Genomic DNA, 19,131 nt, shown 5'->3' on the forward strand with positions numbered 1-19,131 from the left:
TAATAAGCCCACTCGGGGAGGTTACCCGGTGGGCAACTCACAAGAGAATAAAAGGCAACTGCACCCGCAAGCCCTCGGTGGGCCCAGGCTGAGGCTAGGCCCCAGAAGACAGCACTTCCTTCCTTAACCTTGCTTTGTCCTCTCATTGTCCTCCCCCTGTTGCTCTTCACCCCCAAATATCACACACACCTGAACTCCTGCTCGCGTTCTATTCTGAAGACAACTAGAAGTTGTGTGTGGGAACAGAAGGTCGTATACAAGGTAAGAAATAAAACACTTAAAAAAAAACCACAGAGCTGATAACCCTGTGGCTCTTCATTTCTGGGTAGCCAAAGTGAAACGTGGAATATGTGTCCGTGACTTGGTTTGCCTTGGCCATGATGAGAAAGTACATGATGAGAAAGTACAAGGTTTTTCATGGCAGAGTTCTAAGAATGGGGGTTTTATACAGGGTTTCATAGAGGTAATGGGATGCTGTAGGGGAAAACCATCCACCATGTACCCACCAAGAAAATGTTATAGGAATTTCCATGACTGTTCCTATGTTCTACATATATGACGGTGGCAGAATATCAATTCCAGCTTTGTGAAAGTATATATTCTGCATGAGTCAGTGTGATTCAAATGCACATCTTTCTGGTATCAGCTCTTGTGAAGTTCTGAACGTCTTAGAGCATTCTTGTACAAAGTTCAAAGTTTCTCACCAGAAAGTTGGTTTAAAATGCAATTTTCAGAGTCTCATTATTAAAGAAGCACACTGCATTTGCAAATTGTTAAGATATCACTTTGAGAAGGAAATCTTGAAGATTAGGTAGAAATAGCTCCCCAAATTTTCACTTATATCAGCTGGTTTTTTAGTAATAGTTGGATAGCAGAAATTTCAGTGTTAATCTCTAGTTTTTGATCAAATTACAGATGTGCCATTATAAATTGAGTATGCAGATACAAGATAAGCCATTTCTCATAACCATTGAAGTAGGTCAAGCTAGGTATGGCTGACAGGGAGGCTGGTCATGAGTTACTCCTATGTGAATCATGATTAAAAACAAGAAATGAATGTGGAGGCAGCCCTCTAGCCACAGGTTCCACATCCATGGATTCAATCAGCTGAAGATTGAAAATATTGTAAAATAATCTGTTTATACTTAACATGATCAGATTTTTTTTCTTGTCATTATTCCCTAAGTAGTAGTGTGATGACTTTTACATAGAATTTGTATTGTATTAGGTATTACAAGTAATCTAGAAAGGACAAAGTATATGGAAGGATGTACGTACATTATACATAAATGCTACACTATTTTACTTAAAGGACTTTAGCATCAGTGGGTTTTGCTATCCGTGGAGTTCCTGGAACCAGTTCCCCACAGATACTGAGGGATGACTTTATTTATAATTCATGTAGATATTTATAGAATCTTCTTTCCTGAGAGTTTATAATTAAAAAAACTTTTCCTTCAAGTCAGTTCAAGCTTCCATGCTCACTTTTCTGCATTCTACTTGGGATTTTTTTCCTCCAATATCCTAAAAAGAATGAGAATAACACAGTGAAGCTTTGGATACAATACAATGAAATAGCTGTGGTGTTGGCTGGAGGGATGTAAAGTTTTTCCCTTAGCTTATACACTTCACAGAGGTTACAAAGTGAGGCTGGGTACGCCAATCACAAGATCACTAAGTTAGTAAAGTCTAACCACATATTAACTATGATTAGGTGATCACCAGCTAAGAACAACACACAACTTGATAAAATATAAATGGGATTCCAACTAAATCAGTCTTTGAATGTCTGCTATTGACCTATTGGACTGGATAATTCACTGTTAGGAGAGCTGTCCTGGAAATTGTGGGATGTTTGGCAGCATTAGTAGTGTCTACTTACTAGATGGTAATAGTATCCCCCCCCTCCACAATTTATATCAACAAAAATGTCTCCAGACATTGCTGAATGTCCCTGGGAAGCAAAATTACCCTCCCCCTTCCCCCCATTGAGAACTATTGGGCTGAACAATTGTAGATGTAGCAAATTTAGAATGTTATCCAATGGGAAATTATAGGGTCCAGGAAACAAAATGAGAGAAAACCTTATTAAACAACTATACAGACTAGGGACCCCTGCTAGGGAATTGGTTCAGACCCCAAATTTGTTCAAATTAAAGGAATGAAACTAACAAACAAAGTTAAGTTCCACGCAGTTCCTTCTCAATTGATTTGACTCAATTGAAGTGCTAAACAGAGCTCCAGTGTTCAGATTTAGATTGCAGTTTTGATATTGTAGTGCAGAATTCTTGCGTTGTCTCATCCATGGATGCCCATGATAACCTAGGAAAGTGGTCAGATAGTAACCAGATCCATCTGCTATTTGTTCCATGTCTTCATTTGCTAGATATGCATTTTGGAGGAAAGTAGGACAGGAATAAATCTTTTACCCCGAGAATCATGTGAATCCTTTTTTGGATTCTTTCCTCTACAAATTCTCTGAAGAAACCTACTGCAGTGGTGTAGTCTCCCTGAAAAGGTCTTAATCTCATGTAAATTCAAGTAGCAATTTCCTTCAGCAAAATGAGGCTCTTTGAGTTTCAGTAGAAGAAAAAAAAATACATTTCCTATTAATTTGTGAATGCTCTCCCCATGACAAGACTGAATTAGAAAGGCTTAACATTTGCAGCATGAAAATTTCTTACAATCAGCTTGGAACATGACCAACATAACAATGCAGGACTATACATTTTGTGAGTTATTATGGCAATGGCCCTTAGCAGACAACTATTTAATCAGATTCTGCTAATTTTAGGAGAATTAAGTGCAATAATTTCCTACATCAGGAAATGCACTGAACATCAAAGATTGGGAATGCATTTGTTTTTTTTTGCCTGCCTTAAGTTCTTTTGGGATTTTCCAAATTTCACTAAATTGACTGCTTTGAAATGATTACTTAGCTAGGTGGACTTGATCTCTTATTGATATGATTGAAGTATCAAAGCTCTGTCAGCCTTGCCCCAAAATATTTAATGAAACACTATCCTTAAAGATTCTTTGAGAGGAGGGGAAGGAATGATTATAGAACAAAATTGGAATACATTATAAAATATAGCTTAGACCATAAGGATTCAGAACACCAGTAAGTTAAACGTTTTAGAAGTCCTACAGTTAAGAATCTATATTAGTTAAATGTCCCAAAATGTAGCACTTAACATTTGTTATCTCACAAAGAACTAAGGATCCAGAATCAGAGTAATTCAGACGGCTGACTGGCCCAGGGTCTAATGTGAGGTTGCAGTCACCACGTTGGCCAGTACTGCAATCGTGGGAAGGCACGACTGGGGTGGGGGTGTCTGTTTCCAGGCTGGATCACTCGCATGGCTGTTGACAGAAGGCCTTGGAGCTTTACTGCACGCACTTCTCCCCAGCACTACCCGAGTGTCCTCAGGAAGCAGCAGCTGACTTCGCACAAAGTGAGTGACCTGAGAGCAAGCAGGAAGCCTCAATGCTGTTTATGATCTAGTTTTGGCAGTCACTCATGGTCTCTTCCACTTTATTCCACTCATTAGGAGTGAATCACCAAGTGAAGCTAATATTAAAAAAGAGGGGAGGTAGAAGGTATACGCATACAGATTGGTTAGATACTGATACTCTTAATAAAACTAAGCTTCATTCTGCATTTAGGAAAATTATATTTTATTTCAGATCAAGGTTTTTGATAACATGAACCAACAGAATGATTTTTTGGTAGATCATTACTTCCCAGATATTTCATAACTCATCTTGAATAATTAAAAAATATAATTCTTGCAAAATGGAAAGTGCTACTAGAGATAAAGGTTATATTTTTCTCCACAAATGAAATGCATCTTACTGATATGTAAGTATGCCTTTAACATGCCATACATACGCATTATCAGAATATATTTTTCATATTAATGCTACATTTAAATTTTTATGTGTTTTATTTGGGAGATAGACAATCCCTATTCACCAGTTCAATTCCCACATACCCACAACACCTGGTGTAAGGATGGGCCAAAGCCAAGAGTGGGAAACTCAGTCCAAGTCTCCCATATAGGGACGCAATCACCTGCTGCCTCCCAGGATCTGCACTGGGAGGAAGGAGGAATTGGAAACAGGGCCAGGACTTGAACCCAGTCACTCTGATATAGGATTCCAGCATCCCAACCACCTTTTTAACCACCAGGACAAGCACTTACCCCTGAATACTATTTTTTTAACAAGATCTATAGTATTTTTTTTTTTTTTGACAGGCAGAGTGGACAGTGAGAGAGAGAGACAGAGAGAAAGGTCTTCCTTTGCCGTTGGTTCACCCTCCAATGGCCGCCGCGGCCGGTGTGCTGCAGCCGGCGCACCGCGCTGATTCGAAGGCAGGAGCCAGGTGCTTCTCTTGGTCTCCCAAGGGGTGCAGGGCCCAAGCACTTGGGCCATCCTCCACTGCCTTCCCGGGCCACAGCAGAGAGCTGGCCTGGAAGAGGGGCAACCAGGACAGAATCCGGCGCCCCGACTGGGACTAGAACCCGGTGTGCTGGCGCTGCTAGGTGGAGGATTAGCCTATTGAGCCGTGGTGCCGGCAATCTATAGTATTTTTTTTATTACATGTGAATAACAGATGCTACTTTGATTGCCCCATGAGAGCTGAAATAGATTACTATGCTTCTTAAGTATAAACTTTGACTCTATTGTAGATCCAAACATTCTATTTAGCTCCTTTCCAGCTCCCAGGTAAATTTGTGACTCTTGGCAGAGAAGATCAAGAATGATTAGCTTGGTTTTTGTTTGGATGATTTTGTTCACTTGAACAAAGCATAGTGGTGATGAGCATGCCATGCCCATTTGCTAAAGAGTTGCCCTCTGTTCCATGTGCAAAGTCTAGCCATTTCAAATGTCTGCTTGAGATAATTAAGAAATGATGTGTGAAAATATGGAGATGGCAATAAAAACCACATGTTGAAATAAGTCATAACTGGATTGGGTTAGACAAAGAATTAATTTTGTAGGTTACACTTCAAGGAGGCTATAAATTCATCACCCCATATTCTAACGCTTTGAATGTACCACATTGTACCAGAGGTTTAAAGAGATTATTTCCCCTAAGTTCTGAGAACTTGTCACTATAGAATTGAAGATTCTTATTTATTTGAAAATGAAATAAAATTGCTTGTTGCTGGATGAGTGACACAATTTAAGCTCTAAGAAAAATACTTGAAGTCTTCAAGTTCACAAGTAAATACTACGAAAAACTATGCATGGCTTTCAATTTCTTTTGTACCAAAATAAACTTAGCTTCTTATTCCCATTTCCATAAACTTTTTGCAGTACCACGATATGTTAAATAATCAGATCAATCTACTCTAGAATCATCTTTATAATGCCAATTTTAACTGGAATTTTATTGATATACAAAAGATTAACATGGGATATCAATGGTGTATATCACCAAAGCTATGAAGAAATTACTGGATTTGAAGGCAGTCCTAGCTCATTCATCTGAAAATTTACAGAAGACTTTATGACAGAGCCTCCCCTTTTTTTCTCCCCCAACATCCAAAGACCATCATGTCAAGTTGAGACTTGTGCTAACTAGTGGCTAAGTGTCAAAGTTTGCATTCTCTGATAATCAGATACAAAAACAGAATTCTATATACAAAAGATTTATTTCAGAAAGTACTTCTTTTCATTTTCCAGGGCTCCCAGAACAAAGTGTTACAAATTCAGTGGCTTAAAACAATGGATATGTATTCTCACAATTATGCAGTCTAGTTGTCTGAAGTCAAGGTTCTGGCAGGGTTGTTCTTTCTCCAAGGAGTCTTGGTAAGAGATCTCATTTGTCCCTTCCAGCTTCTTGTAGCCCTGGATGTTCCTCTGCTTGTGGTGTCACTACTTTACTTCCTGCCTCTTCTCATAGGACCTTCATCCCTCAGTGTTTTCCAAATTTTCCTCCTCTTGTGAAGATAGAAATACTGTTGATTTAAGGACCCATCCTAATGATCACATCTTAACTTGATTACCTTTATGAAGACCAAATTTCTAAATGAGTTCACATACATATATACTGTTTAACACATCTTTTTGAGGAACACAATTCAACTTAGGAAAAATGACTTCTCTCGGGGAGGAGTGGCAAGATGACGGAATAGGAAGGGAGCACACTGATAGTCCGGGGAGAGACAGTTTAATAAAAGTGGAGATACTGCACGTTCAAGGAAGAGTAGGGGAAGAAACAGCAGAGGAAACTCTTCCAGAACTAGTGATTCACAGTGGACCTGCGTGGAGAGCATGGGAGCCCACAGTTCGGGACACCAGCGGCAGAATCAACACACCAGCGCTGGAACACGAGGTGAGCCGATCCTCAATAGCCTGAGACACCGGCAGGCAAGCAGAAAGAGGAGACTAGATGGAACGAGGCTTAACCCTGTGGGGAAATGTTCACCAGGCTAACTAGAAGAGAGGGAAAAAAAGTGACTGATACGGACACAAGTTTCTCTCTCTCCGCTCACCTCTCAAAGGCGAGCAAGACAAAGAGCAGGTGCCATTTTGGACATACGTCATAAGCAGGGTGACCTCAGGTCTGCACCGGCCCTCAGCCTAGCAGAAAAACCTGACTCGGTGTGTGTGTGTGTGTGTGTGCGGGGGTGAAATAACAGGAGATTAGGACCTAGTGAATGTGTGGTGCTAATGAACTGAGACTGTGAAAAAAGAAACGGTGGGGGAGAGAACTCATGGAATTCACATGAGTGCTCTCCAGAGATGCTACAATTCGGTAACCTTGGCAACCCAGTGGGAGACTGCAGGAGAATTTGAGCCCATGCTGAGGGCAGCACAGATTCCCTGTGTGGTACTTGGGAAAGAGCTTCTGATGATCTCTGGCTCCTGTGGGTATATCATTTGCCTGCTAACTACCTCCAATTCCATTCAGCTGTGTGGAATTACTTCCCTTTTGAATCAAAAAAAGATTTACCACGCCTAACCTGGGAGTGTCACCTTTGGCACACCCTTAACCCTGAGGAACCAAACAGAGCTCTCAGGCCACACCTATCTCAAGCCTCTAAGGCTCCATCAAAAGCAGACAGTCCACTTAATACACTCATAGTATAACAAGAAAAAACACCACAGCGAGGGAAGAAGAATCCAAAGATATCTCCACGATGCCAAGCAACAAATGCAAAAACCGAGGAAACAAGAACAAGGAAGACATTATGACACCCCCAAATGAACAAGACACCCCAATTCAAGATTATGAAAATGATGAGATGGAAGAAATGCAAGATATGGATTTCAGAAAATTTGTGATAAGAACAATTAGAAGTTTTCAAAAACAAATGTTTGAGGTACGGAATTCCTTACTGGACGGGATAGAAAATCACCTTCAAGAAAATGAAATCTTAAGGAGGAATCAAAATGAAACGCAGAAACTAGTAGAACAGGAAAGTGTGATAGTGAAGAGAAATCAAAATGAAATGAAGAACTCAATAGATCAAATGACAAACACATTAGAGAGCCTTACAAACAGAATGGGTGAAACAGAAGAGAAAATATCAGACATAGAAGACAGAGAACAGGAAAGGATACAGTCAAACCAAAGAAAAGAAGAGGAAATTAGAAATCTAAAAAATATTGTTGGGAATCTACAGGATACTATTTAAAAAACCAACATTCGGGTTCTAGGAGTTCCTGAAGGCATGGAGAGAGAGAAAGGATTAGAAGGTCTTTTTAGTGAGATACTTGCAGAGAACTTCCTGGGTTTGGAGAAGGACAGAGACATCGTAGTACAGGAAGCTCATAGAACCCCTAGTAAACATGACCAAAAGCGATCCTCACCATGACACGTTGTAATAAAACCACAGTGAAACATAAAGAAAAGATCCTCAAATGTGCAAGGGAGAAATGTCAGATTACTCTCAGAGGATCTCCAATTAGACTCACAGCAGACTTCTCCTCAGAAACCCTACAAGCTAGAAGGGAATGGCAAGACATAGCCCAGGTACTAAGAGAAAAACTGCCAGCCCAGAATATTATATCCTGCAAAGCTATCATTTGTGAATGAAGGTGAAATAAAGACCTTACACAGCAAACAGAAATTGAAAGAATTTGTCGCCACTCGTCCAGCCCTGCAAAAGATGCTTAAAGATGTGTTACACACAGAAACACAGAAGCACGGTCATCAATATGAAAGAAGGTAAAGGAAGGAAATCTCACAGCAAAAGATCACAGGGAATTCAAAGCATATATTAGAAAATATTTTTGGCAAATGACAGGCAAATTTACTACTTAACAATAGTCACATTGAACATTAATGGCATGAACTGTCCAGTTAAAAGACACAGATTGCCTGATTGGGTTAAGGAACAAAACCCATCTATTTGCTGCTTACAAGAAACACATCTTTCCAATAAAGATCCATACAGACTGAAAGTGAAAGGCTGGAAAAAGATATACCATGCCAACAGAAATGAAAAAAGAGCGGGCATAGCCATCTTAATATCAGACAACATAATCTTTAACACAAAAATTGTTAAGAGACAAAGAGGGGCACTGTATAATGATCAACGGATCAATTCAACAGGAAGATATAATGATTATCAATGTATATGCACCTAATTACAGGGCACCGGTTTATTTAAAAGATTTGTTAAGAGACTTAAAGGGAGACTTAGACCCCAATACAATAGTACTGGGGGACTTCAATACCCCACTCTCAGAAACAGACAGATCAACAGGACAGAAGATCAACAAGGAGACAGTAGCTTTAAATGACACTATAGCCCAAATGGATCTAACATATATATACAGAACTTTTCATCCTACACAGAATTTACAATCTTCTCAGCAGTACATGGAACCTTCTCTAGGATTGACCACATACTAGGCCATAAAGCAAGTCTCAGCAAATTCAAAAGAATTAGAATCATACCATGCAGCTTCTCAGACCATAAAGGAATGAAGTTGGAAATTAGCAACTCAGGAATCCCTAGAGCATATGCAAACACATGGAGATTGAACAACATGCTCCTGAATGAACACTGGGTCATAGAATAAATCAAAAGAGAAATCAAAAAATTTCTGGAAGTAAATGAGGATAACAGCACAACATACCAAAACTTATGGGACACAGCAAAAGCAGTGTTAAGGGGAAAGTTTATATCAATAGGTGCCTACATCAAGAAATTGGAAAGGCACCAAATAGATGAGTTTTCAATGCATTTCAAGGATCTAGAAAATCTACAGCAAATCAGACCCAAATCTAGTAGGAGAAGAGAAATAATTAAAATCAGAAGAAATCAACAGGATTGAATCCCCCCAAAAAAAATTTACAAAAAATCAGCCAAACGAGGAGCTGGTTTTTTGAAAAAAAAATAAACAAAATTGACACCCCATTGGCCCAAGTAACTAAAAAAAAGTGGAGAAAAGACCCAAATCAATAAAATCAGAGATGAAAAGGGAAATGTAACAACAGACACTACAGAAATAAGAAGAATTATCAGAAATTACTACAGGGACTTGTATGCCAGCAAACTAGGAAATCTATCAGAAATGGATAGATCCTTGGACACATGCAACCTACCTAAATTGAACCAGGAAGATGTAGAAAACCTAAATAGACCCATAACTGAGGCAGAAATTAATACAGTAAAAAAGGCCCTCCCAACAAAGAAAAGCCCAGGACCAGATGGATTCACTGTTGAATTCTACCAGACATTTAAAGAACTAACTCCAATTTTCTCAAACTATTCAGAACAATCAAAAAAGAGGGAATCCTCCCAAATTCTTTCTAGGAAGCCAGCATCACCTTAATTCCTAAGCCAGAAAAAGATGCAGCCTTGAAAGAGAATTACAGACCAATATCCCTGATGAACATAGATGCAAAAATCCTCAATAAAATTCTCGCCAATAGAATGTAACAACACATCAGAAAGATCATCCACCCAGACCAAGTGGGATTTATCCCTGGTATGCAGGGATGGTTCAATGATCGCAAAACAATCAACGTGGTACACCACGTTAACAGACTATAGAAGAAAAGTCATATGATTATCTCAATAGATGCAGAGAAAGCATTTCATAAAATACAACACCCTTTCATGATGAAAACTCTAAGCAAACTGGGTATGGAAGGAACATTCCTCAATACAATCAAAGCAATCTATGAAAAACCCACAGCCAGCATCCTATTGAATGGGGAAAAGTTGGAAGCATTTCCACTGAGATCTGGTACCAGACAGGGATGCCCACTCTCACCACTGCTATTCAATATAGTTCTGGAAGTTTTAGCCAGAGCTATTAGGCAAGAAAAAGAAATTAAAGGGATACAAATTGGGAAGGAAGAACTCAAACTATCCCTCTTTGCAGATGATATGATTCTTTATTTAGGGGATCCAAAGAACTCTACTAAGAGACTATTGGAACTCATAGAAGACTTTGGCAAAGTGGCAGGATATAAAATCAATGCACAAAGATCAATAGCCTTTGTATACACAGGCAATGCCATGGCTAAGGAAGAACTTCTAAGATCAATCCCATTCACAATAGCTACAAAAACAATCAAATACCTTGGAATAAACTTAACCAAGGATGTTCAAGATCTCTACGATGAAAATTACAAAACCTTAAAGAAAGAAATAGAAGAGGATACCAAAAAATGGAAAAATCTTCCATGCTCATGGATTGGAAGAATCAATATCATCAAAATGTCCATTCTCCCAAAAGCAATTTACAGATTCAATGTAATACCAATCAAAATACTGAAGATATTCTTCTCAGATCTGGAAAAAATGATGCTGAAATTCATTTGGAGACACAGGAGACCTCGAATAGCTAAAGCAATCTTGTACAACACAAACAAAGCCAGAGGCATCACAATACCAGATTTCAGGACATACTACAGGGCAGTTGTTAACAGCATGGTACTGGTACAGAAACAGATGGATAGACCAATGGAACACAATTGAAACACCAGAAATCAATCCGAACATCTACAGCCAACTTATATTTGATCAAGGATCTAAAACCAATTCCTGGAACAAAGACAGTCTATTCAATACATGGTGCTGGGAAAATCAGATTTCCACGTGCAGAATCATGAAGCAAGACCCCTACCTTACACCTTACACAAAAATTCACTCAACATGGATTAAAGACTTAAATCTATGACCTGAAACCATCAAATTATTAACATTGGAGAAACCCTGCATGATATAGGTACCAGCAAAGACTTCCTAGAAAAGACCCTGGAGGCGCAGGCAGTCAAACCAAAATTAACATTTGGGATTGCACCAAATTGAGAAGTTTCTGTACTGCAAAGGAAACAGGCAGGAAAGTGAAGAGGCAACTGACAGAATGAGAAAAAATATTTGCAAACTACACAGTAGATAAAGGGTTGATAACCAGAATCTACAAAGAAATCAAGAAACTCCACAAGATCAAAACAAACAACCCACTTAAGAGATGGGCCAAGGACCTCAATAGACATTTTTCAAAAGAGGAAATCAAATTGGCCAACAGGCACATGAAAAAATGTTCAAGATCACTAGCAATCAGGGAAATGCAAATCAAAACCACAATGAGGTTTCACCTCACCCCAGTTAGAATGGCTCACATACAGAAAACTACCAACAATAGATGCTGGAGAGGATGTGGGGAAAAAGGGACACTAACCCACTGTTGGTGGGAATGCAAACTGGTTAAGCCACTATGGAAGGCAGTCTGGAGATTCCTCAGAAACCTGGAGATAACCCTACCATATAACCCAGCCATACCAGTCCTTGGAATTTACCCAAAGGAAATTAAATTGGCAAACATAAAAGCTGTCTGCACCTCAATGTTTATTGCAGCTCAATTCACAATAGCTAATACCTGGAACCAACCCAAATGCCCATCAATGGTAGACTGGATAAAGAAATTATGGGACATGTACTCTATAGAATACAGCAGTCAAAAACAACGAAATCCGGTCATTTGCAACAAGATGGAGGAACCTGGAAAACATTATGCTCAGTGAATTAAGCCAGTCCCAGAGGGACAAATATCATATGTTCTCCCTGTTCAGCGACAACTAACTGAGCACCAAAGGGGAAACCTGTTGAAGTGAAATGGACACTATGAGAAACAGTGACTTGATCAGCTCTTGTCCTGACGGTTGACGTACAATGTAATACTTTATCCATTTCAGTATTTTCTCTTTGTTTTGTTCTAGTACTATTGGTTGAACTCTGTGATTAACACAGAATTATTCTTAGGTGTTTAAATTTTAACTGAAAAGTGATCCCTGTTAAATATAAGAGTGGGAATAAGAGAGGGAGGAGATGTACAATTTGGGACATGCTCAATCGGACTTGCCCCAAATGGTGGAGTTAGAAACATGCCAGGAAATTCCAATACAATCGCATCAAAGTGGCATGTACCAATGCCATCTCACTAGTCCAAGTGATCAATTTCTGTTCACAATTGATCACACTGATAGGTCTAAGAGTCAAAGGGATCACACAAACAAGACTAGTGTCTACTAATACTAACTGATAAAATCAAAAGGGAGAGAACAATCCATCATGGGAAGCAGGATACACAGCAGACTCATAGAATGGCAGATGTCCTAAATAGCACTCTGGCCTCAGAATCAGCCCTTAAGGCATTCAGATATGGCTGAAGAGCCCATGAGAGTATTTCAGGCATGGAAAGCCAAGGCACTCTGGCGAAAAAGAAGACCTAAATGAAAGATCTCTGAGAGTGAGATCCCAGTGGAAAGAACGGGGCCATCAAAGGAGGAGGTACCTTTCTCTAAAGGGAGGAGAGAACTTCCACTTTGACTATGACCCTGTTGGAATAAGATCGAAATCAGCGAACTCAAAAGGCTTCCATAGCCTTGGTAACTTGTGACTAGAGCCCAGGGAGATTACTGACACCATAAACAAGAGTGTCAAATTGTTAAGTCAACAACAGGAGTCACTGTGTACTTACTCCTCATGTGGAATCTGTCCTTAATGTGTTGTCCAATGTGAAGTAATGCTATAACAAAGTACTGAAACAGTATTTTACACTTTATGTTTCTGTGTGTGTGCAAACTGATGAACCCTTTACTTAATATATACTGAATCAATCTTCTGTATATAAAGATAATTGAAAATGAATCTTGATGTGAATGGAATGGGAAAGGGAGCGGGAGATGGGAGGGGTGCGAGTGGGAGGGAAATTATGGGGGGGGCAAAGCCAATGTAATCCATAAATTGTACTTTGGAAATTTATATTTACTAAATAAAAAAAAAGAAAAAAAATGACTTCTGTTGTATAAATGGGAAGGAGTAGTTGTATTCAAGAGATATCTTTCATGTGCAGTATAAATTTGATACTGTGAACCAAAAGAAGAAAGTACGGATTGAATAGGAAAAACCTAAGGCACAGTAAAATTCTGTGAACATTCGGGCTTGGCTGATCAGGAATTCCCATGAACACTTACCAGTAAAGGAATGCCTTATCAGGAATAAATGACCTACTTCTAGTACTAGTATGAGATATTAGCTTGGAACATCCTGGTGGAAGCATGATCTGACATGAATATTAGAAACCAAGATGTAGAAGCCAGAGGTTGTCAATCAGCTAGCTTCCCACAACAGTTCCTTTAAAATGAAAATCTAAGCAGGGCAATGTCATGGTCACTCCAGTACTGTTTTCCATACATGTTCCTGTCTTCTTCCACAGAAACTTAGAAAAGGTAGAATGGTTGTGGTCAACCTGCATTCTTCATTGCTGTGACTTGTCTTTGGTTGCCTTGGCATTCTCCATCTTTTAATACACTATTCATGTTCAATTCCCTGTAACCTCATGAGATCTTGGTTCCTTACCTGAAGGTGTGACCCAAACTTCTATTCCTAAAGACTTAGGTTTTGAAAATCATATCTACCTCAAACTAGGTTGTTGCTCATGTCTATTCAAAATCACAATTGGGTGAATGAAACACCAGAGATATGGAAGTGAATCACTTGGGATTCACACATATGCCTCTATGTCTCCATTGTAATGACAGCTTCCTTATATTCTTCTGCTGATCAGGTTCAGTGGTCTTTGCCAAAATGATACGTCTAGTTTTCACTGGCTGAACCACAGATACAAGTTCAAAGTGCCCTGGCACCAATAAGAGTTTGTAGTTTAATGGGACCCTTGTTGTATACTTTGCAAGGGTGTGCCCCCTAGGATGATGGAGCTATGCAATCCTATAGAGCTCAGATGTAGGAAGAAGAATTGCTCCATGAGTCATTGAGAATTGTAGAAAACGTGATCACATCTCCCATTCCTTGGTTTCCAGATTCACGTATCCCTCCTTGAATCAGTGGATATACTAAATCCTGAAGGATAGGATCTCATTCTTGAAACCTACTTTCCCCAAAGCTGGCATGTTAGCTGTGTTTCCAGTACATATGAGAACAGCCATTTCTGAATGGTACAATATGTTCTACAAAGGGACTTTGTCATGGGCACACTCCCAGTCTTCCTTCACTATGAAGTGAGCCCCTTAGTTAGCAAGATGTTGTATAGTATACCATACCCATGGATCTAGCGTTTTGTAAATCCCTGGGTGGTAGTGCTTGCTGAGGTTTTTGTGAGAATAAGCATCCCACAATCAGCATAGTTATCTTTTATCCCTTGAATACAGACTGTTGACCCTATAGGAATAGGCTGGGGCGGGGGGGGACTGGTCGTCTTGAGCAGTGCCACCATGGGGGCTTCAATGTTGGTCTCTATTGCTGGCAGGTAGATATTCAGAAGTAGCAGTGGTTAGGTTGGCTTTTGAAAGTTGGAGGTCCTGAACAAAACTCCGATTGGAGGAATCCTGCATTGGGCAAGAATAGTGTGGTTTCACTAGACCTACCATGCTCAGTTGTTGGCTTGGCACAGCCCTACAGGAGTGTGGCCAGCCAAGAACAATGTGGTAGATCAAATGTGCTGAAGCGGTCATTTAGCTACATGCCATGTAGCAGGTGTTCTTGAAGGGAAATTGAATGGGGCACCTCATGACTGCCACAGAAAATCTTCTCCAGATGGCCTATGGGGAAAGTAGATAAGTGGACAAGACATAAGATGGTTCCTTGCCACTTGGTTTTGCTGGTGGACACCAGTGCATACCTCAGTACTAACAACCTCTTCTTGCCCTGCTCTGATAAAGTACACAAGACAAGAAGTTGACCATTTCAACAGCCTCTGGTGGCCTAAACTTTCCAGAATTTAGTTTCCTAGATCATCACTGACTGATTGCACTCGATGTGGTTAGTGTGCTACACACGCTTCCACTCTTAGGCAAATCAAGGACTCTCTTTTCATTTTGACCTGACTTTAGTCCTAATTACATTTAGACTTGTGTCTTACCATCCATGACTAAAAATACATTTTTGACAAAGGTATGCCTTAAGGGGAAAACATGAGTGATAAAAATCTAAAGGTAGGGTTCAACTAGATAATGGATGCCCTGAGGCTGGGGTTCTTCGACTTTCATCCTATTTTCAAGTTGTCATGGACTATTAACCATATTTTTAGTGAAAAAGAATCATCCTACCACAGGCAAGAACTAGTCACTGCATTTCAATGTAGCAATGAAACTAGAAACAATTTCTCCTATTCTTTCATACAACATTAAGTAGGACAGAAAATATTCACCTTTTCATCTCTCTCTTTTTTTTTTAAGAGCATCTGGGTGAACATTTTTGTGCCTTTCTTTGTAGGGTTTGCTCCTGCTTCCAGAAACCATTTCTGCAGGTAAACATGTCCTACTTGATTTTGTTGCCCAATTTCAAGAAGGAAATTGTTTTCCTTTCAGATCCCAAGGAACTAAATTATTGAATAAGAAAAAACAAATTGAACACATCAGGGCTGACCCACAGATAAGGGAGATTCTGGAATAGCCTAGGGATGATGCTGAACAAAAACCAAATAGACCAGGGAATCTCTTGCTACCTTTTAAAAGAAAAAGTCTACCTGACTATGTCAAATGTCTTTGAAGCTCGATTAAATGCTATGTTGAAAAGACCAAGCGTCTGTTTCCTTGGCTTTCACACCTCAGCAATCCATATAGATTTCTGTGACCTTAGAAGGCATTGGAATTTCTCTCCATGAGGCATGCAGTCAGTTCCGTTGCAATAGGCTCCAATTGGGAGTTCTCCAAGTCAATTGGTTCTGACACTGTCTACTTGGAGAAAACTTCAGATTCCACAGATCAACGGCTGAGTCCCCAAGACTTGCCCCACCCCCAAACTTGAGATGCTAGTCTCAAGCCCAGGATGATACCTGCACTTCTGCCTGGCTGCAAATCAGCTTCCATGATCCACCCCTGTTTCAGCTTATTTCAATGGCTCACAGAACGCAGGGAGGCACTCTGTTTACTGGTTTATTATAAAGGATAGTTTAAGAACATCAAGCAGCATACTGATGCATAGATAAGCAGGGCGATGCCTGGAAGGGTCTGAGTGCATGAGCTGCCATCCCTACGGAGATACAGGTGCACCCTCTTCCTGGGCCTGTGGGTGAATGCCTGTTTTACTTTCATGCCAGCTGCATCATGGTTCAGCTGTCCAGAGAGTCTTCAGACCCTGTCCTTTTTCTTTATGGAGACTTTTGCATAGGCAGGATTGAGGGACCAATAACTACATCAAAATGTGATTGGACAAAAAAGGCCTGATCTAATAAAGGGATTCATGTGAATATGTGAAAACAGCCTGTCCAGATATCTTCTTGGGCTCTCTGCAATGTTCCTTCCTCCCTGGTGAGTGGCAAGACCCCTTCTGAAATGAGAGTCTTATGATTACACAAGGTAAGTTGGAGAAGTTCCTTATGGTCAGCTCCAAACAGAATGCCATGGAGAGATTAGAGAAATTCTTGTTTTTATGATTTGCCTTTTGGGAGGGAGTTATAAGCCAGGAACTGTGGGTTATGTATATATCATAATACCACGGATGCAATCACCTTAAAGAAATTGGTGTAATTGTAGCATATCTGATTACGCCTATTCAGAAGCCATAGTTCTTTGATCAATTAAAGTTAGTTAAGGGGAGGCATTCATTAGTGCCTGCTCTCTGAGAATGAAGGATACAAAGATTGATATAAGCTAGAATGCCAGTGTTTTCAGCAGTCTCATTTCTCCAAATGTTTTTCCTGCTATTCTTCTAAAGCAGCTGCCTCTTGAAAATGCTACTAGAAGTGAGATGCATTTTCAAGAGACATGGATACCACCCTCATTCTGGCATGTTATCTCAAAGAAATCATTTTAAAGAATACAGCAAAAAACAAACCTCAAGTGCAAAAATACTTGGAAGCGTTGGTTTTTGTAACCAGATTGTCCAAGCATCAATAGGTATTAGAAACTAGTGAGGTCACATAATCGGTAAGGATTTGAAGTTCTTGGGGTCTTTTTCTCACCCAAGGCGAATGATCTTGGCTGGGTATTTGTAGGAGTCTGCAGAGGTCTCCTGCATGTGGCCACAAACACATGTCCTAGCAGGCATCCCTCTGCACTCACCAGACCCTGCCATCCCTTGTCTCCCACCAGTGTCACTGCTTTTAGGAAATATACTGCCCCTGGGGTTGGTCACCCTTCTGTTGCTTCAATTATGACCTTGTTAGTGGCAAACTAATATTGACTATCACAAGGCAATTTTGCTTCTTGATCTTCATACTTAAGAAATTGAGTTAAAAGGAAATCATATTTGTTTTTATTAGTAGTTCTTTGTCTCCTAGATTTAGAAATGAGTCTATTTGGTTGGACTAGAGACGTATGGATGTGAAATGGCAGCCACCATGCTGGTCTGAATGTCAGTGTTCCTGTCTGGTCCTGGCCTACTGTTGTTCGTTAGCATCACCACGCTGTGCACCCTTTCCAGACAGGCCTCTGTTGGGCACAAAATTTCAGTTATGAAGATGTGCTTGCATCTGTCTAAATTTCAGGAGAGGCTTGAAGTTGGATCTCAGCTATATTATTTTCTTTTAAAAAATTATTTGAGAAGTAGAGAGAAAGTTCTTTCATCTGCTGGTTCACTCTCCGAATGGCCATAATGGCCAGACCTGATCTGATCTGAATCCAGGAGCCAGGAGCTTCTTCTGGGTCTTCACAAGAACTCGGGCCATCCTCTACAGCTTTCCCAGGCCATAGCAGAGAGCTGGATACCAAGAGGAGCAGCTGGGACATGAACCGGCACCCATATAGGATGCCAGTTCTACAGGCAGAGGCTTAGCCTGCTATGCCACAGTGCCAGCCCCTATATTTTTATTTTTGAAAGCCAGAAGAAAACTGAGTTCTCAATAAATGATAAGAGAAAATGAAATCAAATGTGATTTGAATATTTAAAATGTTAAACCTTAACACATTGCAAATATGAAAGGTACATTGAAGTATAGAGTCTAATGTTAAATATAAAAAATACAAGGCCCTGTATGTTTTCCTATGGCTAACGATTAGTGTACCATGTTAAACTGAAGGGTCGTAGCCTATTATATCTGTATGGTATTTATAAAATCATTGTTTAGCAATCCCCTCTCATATGCAGAGATTATAGTAAAACGCATATACAAAAAAATGTGGAATCATATACTTTTTTAAGATTATATGTTCCTCTCTGTTCCATAGTATATTGTAACCCACTGACACTAAACTCAGTAAGTTCTGTAATACCCCAAGGGAAAGTGAGAACAGAAACCATTTCAGAGACTGAGAATGAGCCAAGTCCAGAGAACAGGTGCTGGCTATGGTGGAGAACCACAATGGAACATGGCTGTGGGGCAGCAGGAGTCTTGATTTACAGGGGAGGTGATTTGAAAATGCAAGGAAGGTATCCAGCTGAGGGTGCATTAGCTCCTTTTTTATTTTGCTTGGGTCTGGCCTGGACTACACTGTTTATTTTCACCTACAGTGTTAAAGTGCAATGGCTAGGTATCTCATTCAGAAGCAAAAGCAAGCTTCTAAAATTACACTGAATTTTTCTCTTGGCTCTGAACTCATTAAACTGAGTTTCTCAATGCTTTGATTCTTCTCCCTTTAAATACCTGTGTGTTCACTACACCCATACAGCACGTGGTGATTATGTAATCATATTTAATAAACGGCCTAAGAGTAACCGCAAAAGTCTGTCTAAAGTCACAGTCTCCAATAAA

The 19,131-nt window shown here is 39.9% G+C and overlaps 1 long non-coding RNA gene across 2 annotated transcripts in view; it reads left to right on the forward strand.

The window, feature by feature from the left end:
* The window catches only part of LOC149122531 (uncharacterized), a 164,425-nt gene continuing 145,294 nt past the window's right edge, over positions 1 to 19,131 (forward strand). For both annotated transcript variants that reach the window (XR_016219618.1, XR_016219619.1), the window contains exon 1: positions 1 to 261. This is a non-coding gene — a long non-coding RNA (uncharacterized LOC149122531). The remainder of the gene's footprint in view (positions 262 to 19,131) is intronic.

The sequence above is a fragment of the Oryctolagus cuniculus genome, chromosome 13 (assembly GCF_051225735.1).
Source record: "Oryctolagus cuniculus isolate XC-2025 breed Fujian yellow rabbit chromosome 13, ASM5122573v1, whole genome shotgun sequence".
Taxonomy (NCBI): Eukaryota; Metazoa; Chordata; class Mammalia; order Lagomorpha; family Leporidae; genus Oryctolagus; species Oryctolagus cuniculus.